Below are 18,069 nucleotides of genomic sequence, written 5' to 3' on the forward strand. Positions count from 1 at the left end.
GAGGACATGGGGGACTACAGAACAAGTGCCATTGGCTAGTTGAGCTTGTTCGTGTCCTGGTTCAGGCTGTGCTCTAGTCCCATCCCATCCCCTAAGCCCAGCTAGGCTACTGCACGGTTCTTCCTTAGAGGAGAAAGCTGGCAGAGATGTCACTGAAGGGGCTGGTGTGGAAACTGGACAGAGATGTGCACTTGGCTTTAAAGAAATGCCAGGTCCTATGAATCAGCCTGGAGAAAGTAATTCAGGGGAAGCCAGAGACACTGCAAGTCCCATCACAGCTCCCACAAGAACTGTGGTGTTAAATTTCATGGAATCATAGAATTGCTCAGGCTGGAAAAGACCTTAAAGATCATCAAGTCCAACCACAACCTAACCATACTAGCCTAACTCTAACAACCCACCACTAACTCATGTCCCTGAGCACCACATCCAGACAGTTGTTAAACACATTCAGGGATGGTGACTCAACCACCTCCCTGGGGTGCTTAACAAGCCTCTCTGTAAAGAAGTTTTTCCTGATGTCCAACCTAAACTTACCCCTGGTGCAACTTAAGGCCATTTCCCTTGTCCTGTCACCTGTCACCAGTGAGAAGAGACCAGCCCCGCTCTCGCTGTAAGCACCTTGCAGGTATTGGAAGAGAGCAACAAGGTCTCCCCTCAGCTTCCTTTTCCCCAGACTAAACAGCCCCAGTTCCTTCAGTTGCTCCTCGTAGGGCATATTCTCCAAGCCTTTCACAAGCCTTGTTGCCCTTCTTTAAACCTGCTTCAGCACCTCCGTGTCCTTTCTGAACTGGAGTGCCCAAAAAGAACAGAGTACTTGTGGTGAAGCCTCACCAATGCCGAGTACAGGGGCAGGATGACTTCCCTCGTCCTGCTCACCACACCACTTCCTGATCCAAGCCAGGATGCCATTGGCCGCCTTGGCCACCTGGGCACACCGCTGGCTCATATTCAGCTGACTGTCCATCCGGACACCGAGGTCCCTTTCCGTCAGGCAGCTTTCCAGCCACTCCTCCCCAAACCTGTAGGGTTGTCTGGGGTGGACCCAACTCTTGGCCCTATGGAAACTCATACAGTTAACCCTGGCCCATTGATCCAGTCTGTACTACCTGCACCTGGAAACATCGGGGTTTTCCAGATTTCAGGACCATGCGCCTGAAACAAATTCTGGTTCTCCTCTAAGCAGAGCTGTTGGACAGACCTGTTGGCACTAGAAATTAAACATGGCAGTGAGATGAGGCCAATGAGGTGTTAATGCTTTTTATGGCTGCACAGTTCCTCAGAAAGCAGTTACACCTGCCAGCTAAATAAAAGCCATCCCTTAAATGCTGTACTGTACAGCTGTGGAGCCTTTGCTCATCTGCCCGCATCTTGCTTTGCATAGTTTAGCTGGCAAGACTTCAGCGCTGAGCTGTAAGAATGGAAACATCCTCAACTGTTGGAAACAGACCGAGTTTCTAAGGTCTGTGTCAGCAGAAGCCAGGCAGTGCTAGGAACAAGCAACTGTTGGCAAGAGCCTAATGCAGCTCTTCCCTCACCCTGTGCCACGACTCACATCGTTCACTCCATTTTCTCTCTCACTCCAGAAAAAGACCGCATAATGAGATGAAGAAATCACCAGTTGGCAGTTGGTGTTCCTGCTTCAGCCTGGGAAATCCATCCTCTGTGGCTAAAGGCAAACTGCAACGCAATCCCAGGGAGCCCCTACAAGAAGTCTCAGAATATTTCTAACACTCTCATTATGGAGGTAAGAATACATTCTTGCCTCCATTTTGCTTTTGAGTCAGAAGACAGACATTTAAACCACGTAAAGGCAATTTTCCAGAAACGTTCCCACAGAAAGAAGGCATCTAGCATCTTTCTGTAGCTACAAAGACTGACTACTCAGCCTTTTCCATATACATTTTACTGTCTCTTCCAAACTTAAAAACAACTATACGGTTTTGCAGAAAAATATACCACAAATCCTGAAGTATGGGCTAGCACGGAGTTTTATCCCATCTTCTCCCTGATGCACATTTTGAAATGATATTCCATGACTGTGCTTTAAGATTGTCTCCCTTGAGCATTTTAGTTGTGCTTGTTTAGTGCTCATAAAACCAGCTGTGCAAGCGCTGCTTTCTTCCCCACTGTGAGGGGATTGCTGTCAGGAGCTAACCAGTTATCACAGGCACATCCAGCAAGGAGCTGCTGTGGCACGATGGGCGTGTGGAGCAGCCGTCTTCCAACCGGTCCTCTGCAGCAGTCAGCGTTTTGTAGGTTACTCTTCACCAGTCTGCAGAACAAGTATCAAAAAGGATACTCTTTTGCGATTGCTTCTTGTAATCACGGGTTAGATTGTGTTGGCCATCCAGGCAACCTACCATGCAAACACTTTACATCTGTCTTAGACAGTAAAGCATATTAACACTGTGACAGGATACAGGTTTTCTTCAAGGGCTTTGGAGTACAAACAAAATAGGAAAAAAAATAAATAAAAGCACAACAATTACTTTCCGGAGAGCAGTACTGTTGCTAGAAGCCTATTTGCTTCTTCCTGCTGCCAATCCGTAACCAAATGTCAACCACTTTCATAATTGAGCTCGTCACTGTCTGGTTTGGTTTCCCTAGGGGGGACAAGGAGACAGCGGGACTCTTGGCTGAGCTAAAAGCAAAGCTTACCCCCCTGCACACTGTCGATGGTAAGGCAAAATGTGGGTTTAAAACAAGGCGTTACTGACTGCAGATGAGCAGCAGGACAGATGCCTGACACCCCTGCAGTAGTAGCTGGACTTGTTAATGAAGCAGTTTACCCATCCCTGTTAGGCAGTGGTACCAGGGCAACACTCTTCAGATCTTAGTTTTCCTTCTAAGGATTCTGTATAGCCGACATTACCTGCCTCGCATTCCTTGCCATTCCCCCCTTTTCCCCCCCCCTTCCCCCCGCCTTTCTCTTCCAAGGTGACAAAGGCAGCACTGGGAAGGAAAATGATTTCTGATAAAGACTTGGAGCCACAGAACGCTTGGACTAGTTTTGCTTTTGCAAACAGCTTAGTTTCAGGCTAAATTGAACCTGATCACTGCTTTAAAAAGAGTTTGGACAGTGAAAGTTTGACACTCACCCCTGTCCATCTGTTCATTCCTAGGTGAATCTAAGCAGTTTTGATCCAGAAGACCCGGGACCAGCAGCGATGCACTGTGTGCTTCCTTCGATGGAGAGCTCTTAGGAAGCATGAATCGCTGCAGTTCTGATGACAGCCTTCCACATGACAACAACAATGGGGATAAGGAGCTCATCCACGTTCCTGCCCTCATTTCTCCTGGCTCCGCTGATGATGTTGACCTGAGCCCGCCAGACATCACAGTCGCTAGCCTGGATTGTGACCCAATGCCTTTCCAGTGCAGCCCACCCCAAGCAGAGCCCAAGTGCCTGAACAGCAGCACCTCCTTGAGGAGCAGGTCGGCATCGCTGAGGAGAAGCCGAGCTTCTTGGAGGCGGACTTAGAGCCAGGCAGCCAGTCCCAGGCACCAGGCAGCAGCACAAGCTCTGAACTAGTCTCTCAATTCCCAGAGGAGTCCCTCTTTTACTCTGGATCTCTCTTGCCCTTCTGTCTTTTAATGAGTAAAGGCATACTCATGTTCAATCAACACCTTGACTCCGTTCTGGGTCTTCATTCACAGGGACTGGGTTCAATATAAAAAACTGCAAGGCACTTCAGCTTGCAATGGTATGGCTTTTGGCTGTGTGCTGCAGAGCTCTGGCTTTGTTCCCACGTTGTATGGCTTTGGGGTGTCTGCAGGGAGAGATCTGCTACTGTTTTGTATGGTAGCAAATAGCATCCTGGTTGCTGCTCATTAAAATCCCCAGCTTCCTGGCTGCAGCTTTGTGACGCTTTTCAATGCTTTGTGATGCTCTTTGATGCCTTGGCTGTTCCCTGGCACCTCTCTGCTCCTGCAGTGCCCATGCCTGGCTCTCATCTATGAGCTGGACTTGCAGATCATCTCCAGACCTGTCATCATCACACTGCAGCAGGAGAAGTTCATCCTGACCAACGTCAGGCAGTACTGCTTGGTCTGCACGTTACTGGCTGCCTCTGCATCTCTTCAGCTGCAGTACCATCTCTCAGGGAAGTCAGATGCAGTCACGCTCCTCTCTGAATTCTGTGCTTGATTAAATCCAAAGCAAATCTTTACACTACAATGAGCAAACCATGCTGTCTACCAAAGAGGCAGGGTTTGTGCCCCAGGATTTCAGGAAGAAGGACTGGTATCAGCCCAGGGCAGGATCTGGGTCCCCTGGGGACAGCAGCTACAGCCCCTGTCCAATCCGCACGGTGACCCTGAGCCATCCCTAGGGTGCCCTGTGACCTCCTCCTCCTCCTCTGCACAGCCCCACAAAGCACAAGGGAAGGTCTGGGAGGTGGCAATGCCTAGATGCCCCTGGAACAGGCCAGGAATGGTGCCCTCCATCCCATCCATCCCCAGGCCCTGATGCCCAGTCCTCAGGGCTCCAGGATCTCTCAGTGTCCCTGTTCCAGGGCCTCACCACCCTTACTACAGAATCACAGAATGGTGCTTATCATAGAAAACTTCTTCCTTATGAAGAATCTAAAGAGTCCGTTCCCTCCTTTGTTACAGCCCCCCTTGAGATACTGAAGGCCACTCTCAGGTCTTCCTGGAGCCTTCTCTTCTCCAGGCTGCACAGCCTCAGCTCTCAGCCGTCCTTGGAAGGTGGTATTCCATCCCTGGGACCATTTTTGTGGCCCTCTTCTGGTCACGCCCCAACAGGTCTATGTCTCTCCTGTACTGAGGACTCCACATCTGGATGCAGTGCTCACAGTGCAGAGGGGCAGATCCCCTCCCTCACCCTGCTGGCCGCGCTGCTTCGGATGCTGCCCAGGGTATGGCAGGCTTTCTGGGCTGAGGGCACTCTGCTGGCTCATGCCCAGTTGCCATCCATCAGTACCCTCAGGTCCTTTTTGGCAGGGCTGTGCTCCATCCTTACATCCCCCAGCTTGTACTGAAAGCAGGGGGCTGCCATGACCCAGGTGCAGGCCTTGCACCCGGATTCATTCAACCTCATGAGCTTCCTCTGGGCCCACTGCTCAGCATGTCTCTCTGTTCGCATCCCATCCTTTGGACGTGCGGGCTGCACCATGCAGCTTGGGGTCACCTGCAAATCTGAGGGGGCACTCAATCCCAGTGTTGATGTCATTGATGAAGATGTTAAAGAGCACTGGTTCCAGTACTGACCACCTGAGGGACACCACTGGTCTCCACCCGGACATGGAGCCCTTGACCACCACTCTGTGCATGCGATCTTGCAGCCAGTCCATCCAACAGTCTACCCATCAAATCCATATCTTCCCAATTTGGAGCTGCTCTTTTTGGTTCCGATCTGCCAGGCCTGCAAATCCACACAGTCCAATAACTGACGATCCCTTTCCTCCACCGGGCTGGAGGCAGGGCCCCTCTAGTTCTGCCTATTGTATTCATCGCTCACTTCTCATGAACGTGAACCAGTACACTTAACCCCAGAAATCAGATCCGACCATCCAGTCTGTCCGGAGAGCTGCCCATTAGAAACTGGAGCTGTCATTTTTTTTCTGGAAGAATCCCCTTTTCCTATTGTTTTCTCCTGCAACTCACCTGCCCGTGCATGTAGGACTGAGGTGGGTTTTCCATCCCACTTTCTCATATCCTCTCCACAGTCACACAGGTAAAACCACAGGATGTCATGTTGTGTGTAACTGCTATATCCTCTCTCCCAAGCAGCGAATGCTTAGTTCTAATGGATGAGACACTGGTTGTACAGACGGGAAGCAGGGCATATAGTCTTGGAATTGCTAGAACTCCTGGGGCAACTTCTCCACAGCTGAGACATAGGCCCAGAGGGATGAAGAAAGCCTATCTTCCTATTGCCAAAACAGGTTGGCTACTTCATTCACCTTTGGCCTTGGGTTCTCTTTCCAGTTCACTCCTGCCAGGGTGCTGGCATATGATGGTGATTCTGTATATACATAATATATAATAATATATACATTCTGTAAAACTCTCCACATAGATCTCATACATATGATTTCATCTGGATCTTGGGATAGTGTATTACTGTGTAATTTAATAACATACATCATCACTAGAACAGCTAGTTCACTCACATACTGGATACCTCTCTCCATGGTGGCTCATTTGCCTGGGTTAGATACCAAGTCTCCCTTGAAAGGATCTTTCCCTCGCAGCTGACAAGGGTCCCCACCACTGGGAAAAAGACTGCGTCCCTTTCCCAGTTCCTCTGGGAATATCACTTTCCCTAGAAAGACATCTCAGCTGCTTGGCTTCACTGCCCACTAAGTCCAGGCTACTCACCTCACCACCCCAGCACGGCAACAGCCCAGTGGCAATGTGCACATTTGGCCGATGGCCATAATCCTTTTGCGTATCGTGCAGCTCAGCCAACATCAGAGCTCAGATGATTTATATCTCTCCCTCCTCCTCCCCATCTTCATCCTCTGTCTTACCAGGAGTTTCTGTCACACAGAATCACAGAACTGTTGGGGTTGGAAAGGACCTCAAGAAATCACTGAGTCGAAACCTCACGCTAAAGGAGGCACCCTACAGTAAGCCTCACAGGTAGACATCCAGATGAGTCAAGAGTATCTCCATAGAAGACTCCACAACCTCTCCAGGCAACCTGTTCCAGACCTCTGTCACCCTCACAGTAAGGAAGTTCATCAGCATGTTTGTATGGAACACAATATGTTGGAGTTTTACAACATTGCTCTTTGTCTTAGCACTGCACAACACCAAGAAGAGCCAGGCCTCATCCATTACCTGTCACCTCCCTTCAGATATTTACAAACATCAGTCAGTTCACCCTGCCCAAAAGCCACAGCCTGGCTCGATACAGCTGCTTCAAACCAGTCTTAAACTCTCCAGGAAAGGGAAATGTCACAACCCATAAATGAAGAATTGCTAAGGGTCAGAGTCCACAGAATACCACAAAAGAGGATCTCCAAGCAGAAGACCTGCTTAAATGAGGCTTGAGAGGGACGGAGCCATGCTACAGCAGTTTGCACATGTGAAGTGCTTCCACCTGTGCTCCCAGGGCCGCCTATGCCCCTTCACTAGGTGCTCAATCACTGGTTCAGGCTTTGACTTAACTGTTCCGGTATAGTAACCCTTAATCATTAACCCTCACCAGAATAGGTATTCCTTAACCATAACACAAATGAGTAACACTTAACAGTTTGATTGAAAGAATAACCCTTGAAAGAATAACCCTTAACACTAACACACAACATGGTAATACTTAACCTGAACACTAACCCAGAAATGGAACCCTTAACTCTAACACCAAACAGCAACTCTTAATCGTTAACCCTAACTCTAAATGGTAAACATTAACACTAACCCAAATTGCTAACCCTTAACCATAACCCGTAATGGTAACCCAAACACAAATGGGTAACCATTAATGCTAGCCCCAAAAGAGGAATGTTCAATGCTTACTCACACAGATAATCCTCAACCCAAACCAAAATTGTAACCCTTAACACTAACCCAAATGGGAAACCTTTCTGTCCTAACCTGGGACAGTAACCCTCAAAACGTAACCCTGGCAGTAAATGGTAATTCCTAAACATAACCCCAAATGGTTAACCTTAACAATAACCCCAAATGGCAACGCTTGACCATTAATGCTAACCCAAATGGGTAACCCTTAATGCTAAAACATATTGGTATTTCTTAACCCTAACACAAATAGCAAACCCTTAACCCTTAAACCTAACCCCAAATGATAACCCCTAACCCTACAGAGTAATAAACCTTAATGCTTAATCATAAGCAAAAAGGGAAAGCCTTCACGCTTACACAATCAGGAAACTCTTAAACCTAACCCAAAAGGGTAAGCCTTAACCCGTATCCCTAACCCAAAATGTTAACCTTTAACCCTAAACTCAAATGGGGAACCTTTATCCCTTAACCCTAACTCAAAAGGGTAATCCTTAGCCGTAACCCAAAAGGGTAACTCTCCACACCTGAGAAGTACATAGTAACCCTCAGCACTTTTTCTGCGGTCTTCAAGGCCTGTACAAACACATGCCACCCTGTGAGTCCGTGATCTTAAAGGACACTCCCAACACAAGCCAGTCCATTGTACCGTGATCTTCAAGGACCCTTCTAACTCGAGCCATTCCATGGTTCTGTGGTCTTCAAGGACACATCCAACGCAAGCCACTCCATGTTTTGTGATCTTCAAAGACCCTTCCAACACAAGCCATCCTGTGGCTCTAGGACCCTTCAAACTCAAGACATCCTAGGGTTCTATCATCTTCGTCTTCAAGAACAACTTCCAACACAAACCCTCCTGCGGCTTTAGGATCGTTTAGGACTCTTCAAGCTCAAGCCGTCCTAGGGTTCTATGATCTTCAAGGATCCTAGCAATACAAACCCTCCTACGGTTCTGTGGTCTTCATGGATCCTTGCAGTACAAGCTATCCTTTGGTTCTTTAATCTTCCACTCTTCCAACACAAGCCATTCTGTGGTTCTACGATCTTAAAGGTCCCTTATAACACAAGCCATCCTCTGTTTCTGTCATCCCTTCCAACACAAACCTTCTTATGAGGGAACTTGGGGGTGTTGGTCGATGCTCAGATGAGCAAGAGCCAGCAGTGTGCCCAGGTGGCCAGGAAGGCTGATGACCTGCTGGCTTGTGTCAGAAACTGTTGCCAGCAGGAGCAGGGAAGTGATCATCTCTCTGTACTCAGCGCTGGTGAGGCTGCACCTCGAGTACTGTGTTCAGTGTTGGGCCCCTCACTACAAGCAGGAAAGCTGGTACAGGGTCTGGAGCGCAGGTGTTATGGGGAGTGGCTGAGGGAGCTGGGATTGTTCAGTCTGGAGAAGCGGAGGCTCAGGGGGGACCTCATCGCTCTCTCCCACTACCTGCAGGGGGGCTGTAGAAGGAATCACATAGAATCACCAACGTTCAAAAAGACCTCCAAACTCATCTAGGAGAATAATTTTTTTCGTAATATTCAACCTGAGAGTGCTGAGGTATAATGCTCCACAGTCAGACCTACATGTGACTGTGGGGCCCTGATGTTCTTCCCATGGGCACACAAACACTCAATGACCATACTGGGAGGCAAAAAGCACAGCAGAAGACGATCCTCAGCTGCAGACGCTGATGACACTCATAGCAATAAGAGAGAAGTATGTGTGAAAGGCTTACGTTACAAAAGGAATGACTGATTGTCAGCAGAGATGTGGTCTAGCACTTGTTCTGCTGGAGCAACTCCAGTGTGGCCATAGATTTGCACTACGGAGCAAAAACAAATCTCAGCCGGAATAATACTGTCAAGCCTAAAACCAACATTCGGCTCCTAAAATCCTGAGTTGTTGGTTGAAAAATATTTCAGCCCTGATGGTGTGCTCAGTGGAGTTGTTTCTGTGCATATTGTCTCCGTTCCCTCTACTGCAAACAAAATGCATTCAAATCCCCAGGAAGAAGCTCATGAATACTGCCGCACCCTTCCCGATCAATCCTTCCAGACAGCTCGGCTTTTTCTAAGCAAAACATACCTATGGAAAAGTCTCAGGGGGTAACCTAGAAGCCAGCGAACGCTGACCTCTTCTGGATACTTCTAGAAATGGCATCGAGGCATAACCATTGCAGCATACTTCTACGCAACGAGGCGTAACCGATCCCTTTTATTCACCTCCCTCAAGAAAAGGTCAACTCTCAGCCCCACTTTCATCTGCTTGGTGAGCTGGCTCAGTTCAGAGTTCTGCAGGAGAGCAAACAAGGTGCAGAAAGAAAGACTCCAGAGGTTACAGCTATGTTTCAGCTGTTAAGACTTACATCTTTTCCTTCTATGCTCATTTGCTCTTGTGCCTATGTGGAGTAGAAACAGATTGAAATAATTGAACTGATTGAAATCTTAAGGGTCATGCATGTTTGATGCAATACTGTGCAGATCCTAAATTGATACGGCTTATGGCAAGTAATGTAATTTACCACCAGGTCAAAAAAGAATTATGTTTCTTGAAACGTATGATTTTGCACTACGGATATACACTATTGACTAGAGAAGGTATCATGACATCAAGACAAAGCTGCAAATGAAGCTCTCACTGAAAAGGGATTTATAAGCTGTGTTTCAGATGTCAGGGTCTTGAGTGCCCTCCCACCTTTGTTCCTGCAGCTAGCACTTTTCCTCACCAGCTACCACCTCCACCTCCCCACTCGTGTTGCTGCCCAGCACCAGGTAGCTCATTTTCCCCTGCTCCGACATCACCCATCACTTTCTGTGCTCCTTCCCTGAACAAATCAATGTGTCATTTAGAAGTCCGCCTGAGCTGAGCAGTCACAGCTCTGTTTCCTTTCCCTGAAGCTGGAGTACAGCCAGGCTACAGAGCAGCTAAGTAAGATAAAGTTGCATGGAAACAGATGTTAATTAAGAAGAAGAAATGTAGGCCACTCATCTCTTCTTCATAATGGTACGGGCTCTGATTGAGGTAAACATCCGTGAAATCCATCAGATGAGATTTACTTCTGCCAATGTGTTTAAGGCCGCTGGAAGCAATGGTGTAGCAGTCTCTGGCATGCGGCTCTGGGGAAGGAGGCCTGAGGAAATCCCACAGATAATTCCACACTGGCCTAAGCAGCTTTCCCACCGGATGTCTCCCTGTGGGGCTGCCAACACACTTCAGGCCTGGAGCTTAAACTGCATCAACTAGTCTTGAAACAGTGTCCTTAACGTAGCTAGGCTGTACTGGGAGAAAGAGTGTAATTTGGACTGAGCTGCATCCACACCAGGGGATGTCTTCTCAGCAAGGAATGGGAGCGGCCTACCAAAGGCAGGCAGTGCACGATGGTGGGAAGACGGTGTGTCTTCTGTCACAGCCTGTGCCTTCAGCTCTACTGGTGATGTCCCAGCAGAGCTGTTTTCCCCAGTCCAGGTGGAATGGTGGGAAGTGATGCAACAGGAGCAGCGAGGATCAAGAGCAGGCGACTGCTGCTGTGACTGCCAGGGGCTCATTTGAAGGAGCACAGTTTCAGCCCGCTAAGGCCTCAGTCACCTTCACAACACCCTTGAAAGGTGCTCGCTTACGCCGGGCTGCTGCGTATTCATGCTGCGTATGAATGCTGCATCATTCATATTTAAGGATAGCCACAGCCCTTCCTGGGTTTTAGGCTCATGCCATTTACTGGGGGCAAAAATAATCATCTTTATGCAAGTCCTTCTTACTAAAGCCCTGGCTGCCTTAGCAGTGATGCAGAATTCTTAGTCGAAAGGATGCCGAAGAGACGGAGGGGTTCCATGGGAGCAAACAAGCTGTAACACAGCTCACAACAACAACAACTGCTCACAACCAACATGGGCGTGGAATGGAACTTTTTGCTCAAGGCTGCTGCAGCCCACCTTTGTGCTCCCACGCAGTCATCTCCTTTGTGCCCTCCTCAGGTATGTCCTCTTACATGATAGCATAAAGCGAGATATGGGACACTGTCTGTGCAAACAGGCTGAAGTCAAGAGTCCGAGAAGTAGAGGGCTGAGCAATCACCAACTGTATGAAATACGGCAAGAGCAAGTGACTGCACCTAAGGCAGGAGAACCACGGATATATGCACAGACTGGGGGACACGTGGACGGAGAAGAGCTCTGTGGAAAGGGATCTGAGGGATCTGGTTGGTGATAAGTTGAATGTGAGTCAACAGTAAGCCCTGGTAATCAGAAAGGCCAATTGTATCCTGTTGGGCATCAGGCATAGCACTGCCTAATACGTATAAGGTCATTTGATTTGTTCAGCACAGAGCATAGGATAGATGCTATGACCACAGAGCTAATGTCATTGTGGTCTACAGCTTCCTCACAAAAGTAAACAGGGAGGAAAGCAGGGATCAGCTTTCATCTAGCGACCAGCAATAGAACCTGAGGAAACTGCATAAAGCTGTGTCAGGGGGAATTCAGGTTGGATATTAGAAGAAAGTTATTCACTGAGAGGGTGCTCGCTCTTCTGGGAGTTGACGTGAGCTGGCAACTATCTCCAGGATTTTCCTTCTGCAGATGACCCATCATCAGGGCTTCCCTCAGGCTGCTGGGAACGGCACGTGCAGCAGTAATGATCACAACCTGTGAGGCTCACGCAGCCTCAAGAGTAGAGGCCTTACAGAGATATCTTGTCAAATCAGAGGGCAGTCACCAAACTTAGGAAATTTAACAAGAGCAACTGCCAGATTCTGCACCTGGGACAGAAAGAGACTTAGCTCTAGTAACTAAAGTGAATGTGACTTTAGGCTGTATAGGAATGTAGCTTTCCCCTCATTGCAAAAGCTCACTGTTAACAGTGAAGAACAGGATTCAACTGGAGAAGTCAAAAGAGACATGAAGAATGATGGGATAATGTCTGCATAGCAGCAGCTGGAGAAGCACTGCCCGTTCTGGGAAGATGCCACCCAAGAAGCACCACCTAGAACTGGATGAATGGACGAATGAAAGAGGGAGAGAAAATTAGATTGGTTAAATTAGATTGGTTACACTCAACAGCTTGAGTTGGAACTATGTAAGAATGGGGTTATGGCAACTCATACCAACTATGGAATTGAAAGTAACAAGGTTCCTCCTAGGGGACACTCACCTTGAGCTGCAAATCACAAGAACTGCAAACAAATGAGGCTGAAGGACAGTCAGACTGATGTACCAAAAGGAGAAGTCAAGGCTTGAACGGGAGAATGTTGGAGGGGGCAGCAGCATGATTCCTTCAGAGCAAGGTGGAAGGAGTGCAACTCCTGCAACAGTTTCTGGAGACCAGGGTGGAAGCCTATAGGTGATGGTCCTCTCACCACCAAGCATCCAGTTGCCAGCAGTGGGTGAGTTCATTGGGACTTTGAGCAAGTCTTCAATTTGTGTTACTAAATTCAGGCTTGGAAGCACACTACATATGGGAGAGACACTTGGTGCAGGAAAGGAGATGTCCGTAGGCAAGGTACTCGAAAACTGAATGAAAAGAGATGAAGCTGCAGATGTATCAACAAAAGTGTAAGCACATGACATTTGACTTGGCAGGTTTGTGGGAAGGTCAGCTTCCCCGTGTTTGTATTTCTCCATACTAGAGAGGTTTTATCCGCTTGGCTTGCTTAATTGCAGCACGTTTCACATGCGTGGATAACGTGCAATAGCATCCTTGACCCAGACCCCATTTCCATATTGCATCTCTTCCTCAATGGCCTGAGGTGTTACGGATGCACGTAGATGGAAATAATTATCTCTTAGAGTTGCTGAAGCACTGTAGAAGTTTGCCAAGAGAAGCTGTGGATGCTCTGTCCCTGGAGGTCTTCAAGGCCAGGGTGGATGGGGCTCTGGGCAGTATGACCCAGTGGGTGGCATTCCTGCCCACGGTAGTGGGCTTGGGGTTATAAGTTCTTTACCGTCCCTTCCAACCCAAGCCATTCTATGATTCTGCATTTCTATGACGTAAGCACCGGCCTCACGCAGCCCTGGTGCAGTGTAATCACAAGAGCTTCAGGCCGTGGGGAGCTGCCACCCAGAATCACAGAGTTGTGAGGTCACAATGCCCCATCCTATGGCTGTGCTATGCTGTGCTGTGAGCTCACAAGCTGCGACGCTGTCCTGTGCTGCAGGCTTCGCTCTGTGAAACACTCACTGTGGCTGCAGCGGTGGTGGTGGAAGCATGGTGCAAGTGTGGGGGGCCATGGCCCCTGCCCGCCTTGTCCTCTTCCTCCTACTGATGGCCATGTATTTCCAGGAGACCTGTGCTGCTCCATGGCGAGCACCAGGAGCAGGTGGGTGGGCAGAGATGGGACCCAAACTGAGCAGCACTGAGGGCAAGAAGTCAGGCTGTGTCCCCACGGCCCTGTGCCACACTTCCCTGGGGCCTGCCTTCCATGGGGGTGGTGTTGGGCAGAGGGTGATGGGCAGCACCACAGGAGCCGGGTAAGAGCCCGTGGCAGAGCTGCTCCTCAGGGCTGGCTCCAGCCATGCCGGGCCATGGCTCTGCTGCTTGCTGCCTGGAGCACATCCTGGGAGATATCCTGGGGAGAGCTCAGAAGATGCGTGCTGGAAAAAGAGCGAGCATTTGTGCTCCAGGCTCATGGTATTCCGCATAGATGAATCCCAGTTTCCAACAGAGCCACAGCCCACAGCCCAGAGGAAGAGACAGACATGCTTTCCTCCGGTGCTTCAGTGTGACCTTCCTGTACGTCAGAGGCCTCCCAGTAAGAAAGCCCCGAGAGGCTGTATCTTCTTCCATGCGGTCTGTGAGGGATGTGGCACATGGCCCTGGAGAGAGTATTGTGTACGCTGCCAGGTGCCAGCCTACAGGTCATCCTGGACACCCTGCAACTTTCAAAATCATGACCTGAGTCCTTCTCCCATCCCGTTCCACGACCCACATGCAGTTACTGAGAGAGAAAGAGATCACTCCGTGCAGTGGGAACTTCTCTCATCTGTTCTTGATTCTAGATGATGAGCTCAGAGCTCCCTTTCCAGGTGATCCTTTGGATCCGGATTCTGTGCGTGTGCCCGTGGGACAACCCAGAGGTAAGTTGTGAGTGTCTGTCTCCTTTAAGGCAGAAACGTTCATGCTCTCATAATTTACATGGGTGAAATTTTACTGAAGATCCTGTCAAGGTCTTCCTAATGTGCTTACGCCTTGAAGGGCTTGCACAGATAAGTCATAAGTATTTTGTTACACATGTAGTGGAAGCTCTCCTCACCTGTATCTGATCACGCTTGTGTCTACAGGCCCTGCTGGTGAATCAGCAGAATGGAATCCTGTCTATGAGCCTGAGGGGGATGCTGGAGGTAAGTCACCAGTCTTCCTTTGTTCATATATTTGCCTGGGATAGTTCAGCAAGGGTTCCGCTTTTCACCAGCCAGCAGGTTCTTCTCCCCGAGAAGCATGGATGGTCATTGTTTCTTGGGTGCTCCGTGCTGTCAGCGTTGCGTTGGCTTTGTCTCTGTATCTCCGAGGTCTCCCAGTAAGAAAATTTCTAGGGGCCGAGTGTTCTTCCGTGAGCTCTCTGAGAATTGTTTCCCATGGCCTGGAGAAAGTATTTGGAAAGCTGTGGAATACCAGCCAGCAGGTCACCTGGCCTCTCTGCAACTTTGGAACTTTCCCCCCCACAGCATTACCTGAGTGAGCCCCTTCCATCACCGCAGGTCACTAAGGAAGAGAGAGATGGGCACATGCAATAGGAATGTTTCTCCTCTGTCCTTGATTACAGCTGTGCCTCCAGGCAGTGGCTCACCAAAGCCTAGGTTTAATGCAGTTGAGTTTAGAGCTGGGGTGAGCTCCAGCTCTGGGCAGTTCCACACGGGGTTAGTTCTGTATGATGGTGGTGCCCCGGCAGGCACCCAGGAACTGTTTCCAAGGTGCTCCTGTGTGGAAGGGAGAGAACAGTGTCGTGAAGGAATCCCCCAGCTTTAACTGCATCTTGTGTCATTCTGACTGGAAGGATGTTTAATGGGAGTTGCTCTGTCCTGCATTTCTTTGCAGATGTGCCTGGAGGAGGTGATCCAGGTTCCCCTCTAGGTTCTGGGACTGAATCTCCAGCAGATCACATGGGTATGTCATGACTTTGTAATTCCTTAGAGAGCTTTCATTGCCCATTTCAGTGCCATTTCATGGCACGATCTCCCGTATGCTCCACTATTCAGTGATGCTGTAGAGTATGACTGAAACTTTTCATGGGTCTTTGGTTGCAGAAGTGCCCCCAGGGAAGGCCTGGCCTGATCCTTGGTTTCCTCCTGCACTGGAGCCCTGCTGGAATCCCAGCAGGAGTAGTTTGTCTTTACTGACTCCACTGACTCACCACTGGTCCTTCAAAACTTCCTGCACATGATATTTAACTTCATACATTCTGTCTAGGTCCAGAAGAAGGAAAGGATGAATCCAAAAGAGTAGAATACTCCCAGGGCTCATCCCATCTCCTAAATGACCTGCTGAAGGAAATGGAGAATGCAGCGCGTGGTGAGTATACTTCAGTGTGTTCACTGAGACTTGGGAAGCTGAGGTCTGATATGCATGTGTGGATAAGCTGTAGCCTGCACAGCAGGAAGGGATCTCTCAGAGCCGTGCTGTGGTGGTGTTCCATGTAACACCTTGCAGGCACTGTCAAGCACCAGAGATGGTCTGCTGCCACTTCTGCATCCAGCCAAGACCCAGAGACAGCTGCTCCCCCAGCATGACCGTAATTTGTCAGAGCTGCTTTGTGCAGGACATTGGCAGCCCTGGTGGCTGCAAGTGGCGAGTGCTGTGCTTCTGTTCATACAAAGCCCTCTCTGCTGCTGAGCAAGTTCAAGGCAGGAGGAGCATCCCAAGCAGGGCTGGCTGTCTTTGCTAATCCTGGAAACGAGGTGGAGATGCTGATTCTGGAGATGTTTCTGCTGGAGCTTGAATTTCAGCCTGCAGATGCCTGGCTGTGATGGGTGGAACACGATGGTTGGTGATGCTCACAGCACAGTGCGTGAGGGCCCTGCATAGGAGCTGATTCCTCGGGAGGCGTGAGAGATTTTCGGCACCCTCCAATTCCTGGGAGGGCCCAAATGCCCTTGGGCAGCGGAGGGGGTCGCAGTGGCTTTGGGGGACTGGGACCAGCAGACTTTGCCTGAGCTCAGGATAGGAGTAGCTCAGTTCCTGATGAGAACACATCACATCCAATCCTACTGTCCTCTTTCTTTCTAAAGGGACTGACCAACAAACTGCACAGGACGCGCTGCAGGAAGGCAGCCATCCCACGCTGCCAGTCTGGGACAGAGGAACGCAGACTAGCGCCAACGACTGGCATGCCAGGTAATTTCTGTCCTGTGGTCATCCAGAGTCACTAACCAGAGTCAGTGTGTGCCTGCAGGCTCTTCCTGCCTGCTCTTGCACCCCAGCTCAGCAGCCAAACCTGAGCGTATGAGCACAGAGCACATGTAAAAGAAGCCAGGGGTGGCTCTCTGAAAATGGCTGACCTCAGTGGGGTTTGGTGAGTTGTTCCAGCAGCGTGCCGGAGAAGATGCATGCAGACCTCTGTGACGCTGCTCACCTCCCACTGCTCCCAGTTCCCAGAGAGTTGTGAGCTTTGCCCTTTTGGATGAGCGGGGTCCTGTGTGGTAGGAGCGTGCAGGAGTATTTTTCCCCTGGGCTGGCTCCGGCTGTGCCCTGTGCTGGCTCGAGGCTGACCTTCAGCCTGAGGGGTGTCCTGTGGGAGAGCTCAGGACGCGTGCGCTGGGGGAAAGTGTGAGGGCTTCTGCTCTGCAGTGCTCCCCGCAGACAAAGCCCAGACCCCAGGGCAGAGCCCCAGCCCTCAGCCCAGAGGAATACGTGGGCAGTGCTGGTGCAGCCTCACCCTACCCAACGAGAAGTGGAAGCAATCCTTTTTGTCGTCTGGTGCTTAGACACCAGAGACAGAGGTACCCACTGATGAAAATCTCCTGGGTCCATAAAGCACACCGAGAGATTGTCTGTAGTGCAGGTGAAGGTAACGTGGGACACTGTCTCATTTCTTCCAGGGATGAATGCTGGGAAAAGCACAAAGGCTGCTGTTCACAAATCTGTGCGAAAGCGCCGCATCGCAGCGATGGTACTGTTCTCAGCTGTGCTGCTGTCTGCACTGTTGTTGGCCTGTGGTGCTGCGTTATGGATGTGCAAAAAATACCTGTGAGTTGGCTTTTCCCCAAAACACTTTATTGCTGCATTTGGCAAGGAGGCATGTGTGGTGCCAGGATCCTGGACGGCCAAATCAGTTGCTGGCAGTACACTGCCAGGACTTACGTTGCAAAGTCTTTCAAGTTTCCCCTTATTTCCTGTCAGTGAGTAGTGCTTTCTGAAACTCATTCTCACAGAGTGTGCAAGAGAGAAGAAAGAGCAGCAGAACGAGCTCTTCCTGATACCAACTGAGAGAGTGTTCCAGCTGGAGATGAGGGCAGAACGGAGCTGGGAGAGGCAACAAGAGAGACTCCTGCCCAACCAAACCAGAATCTCAACAATAGTTCCAGTCCATTCCATTCTACCATCCAAGATACCAAAGGTCTTCAAAGTCATCTGGAAGACCTGGAGCGTGAACTCAAAGCCAAAAA

The 18,069-nt window shown here is 49.6% G+C and overlaps 1 protein-coding gene and 3 long non-coding RNA genes across 4 annotated transcripts in view; 2 read left to right on the forward strand and 2 right to left on the reverse strand.

Moving 5' to 3' along the window:
* LOC121106444 (protein MANBAL-like) overlaps positions 1-18,069 on the reverse strand; it is a 176,242-nt gene that overhangs the window by 142,230 nt on the left and 15,943 nt on the right. The window lies entirely within an intron of this gene.
* LOC777017 overlaps positions 1-18,069 on the reverse strand; it is a 515,269-nt gene that overhangs the window by 130,894 nt on the left and 366,306 nt on the right. The gene's annotated exons all lie outside the window — the stretch shown is intronic.
* Positions 1,569-3,860, forward strand: LOC107049874. The gene is made up of 2 exons (XR_001462213.3): positions 1,569-1,747; positions 3,126-3,860. It is a non-coding gene; the product is annotated as an uncharacterized LOC107049874 (long non-coding RNA).
* On the forward strand, positions 16,775-18,014 carry LOC121113305. Its single transcript, XR_005860724.1, has 3 exons — positions 16,775-16,798; positions 17,503-17,650; positions 17,836-18,014. It is a non-coding gene; the product is annotated as an uncharacterized LOC121113305 (long non-coding RNA).

The sequence above is a fragment of the Gallus gallus genome, chromosome 6 (assembly GCF_016699485.2).
Source record: "Gallus gallus isolate bGalGal1 chromosome 6, bGalGal1.mat.broiler.GRCg7b, whole genome shotgun sequence".
In the NCBI taxonomy this organism is placed as follows: Eukaryota; Metazoa; Chordata; class Aves; order Galliformes; family Phasianidae; genus Gallus; species Gallus gallus.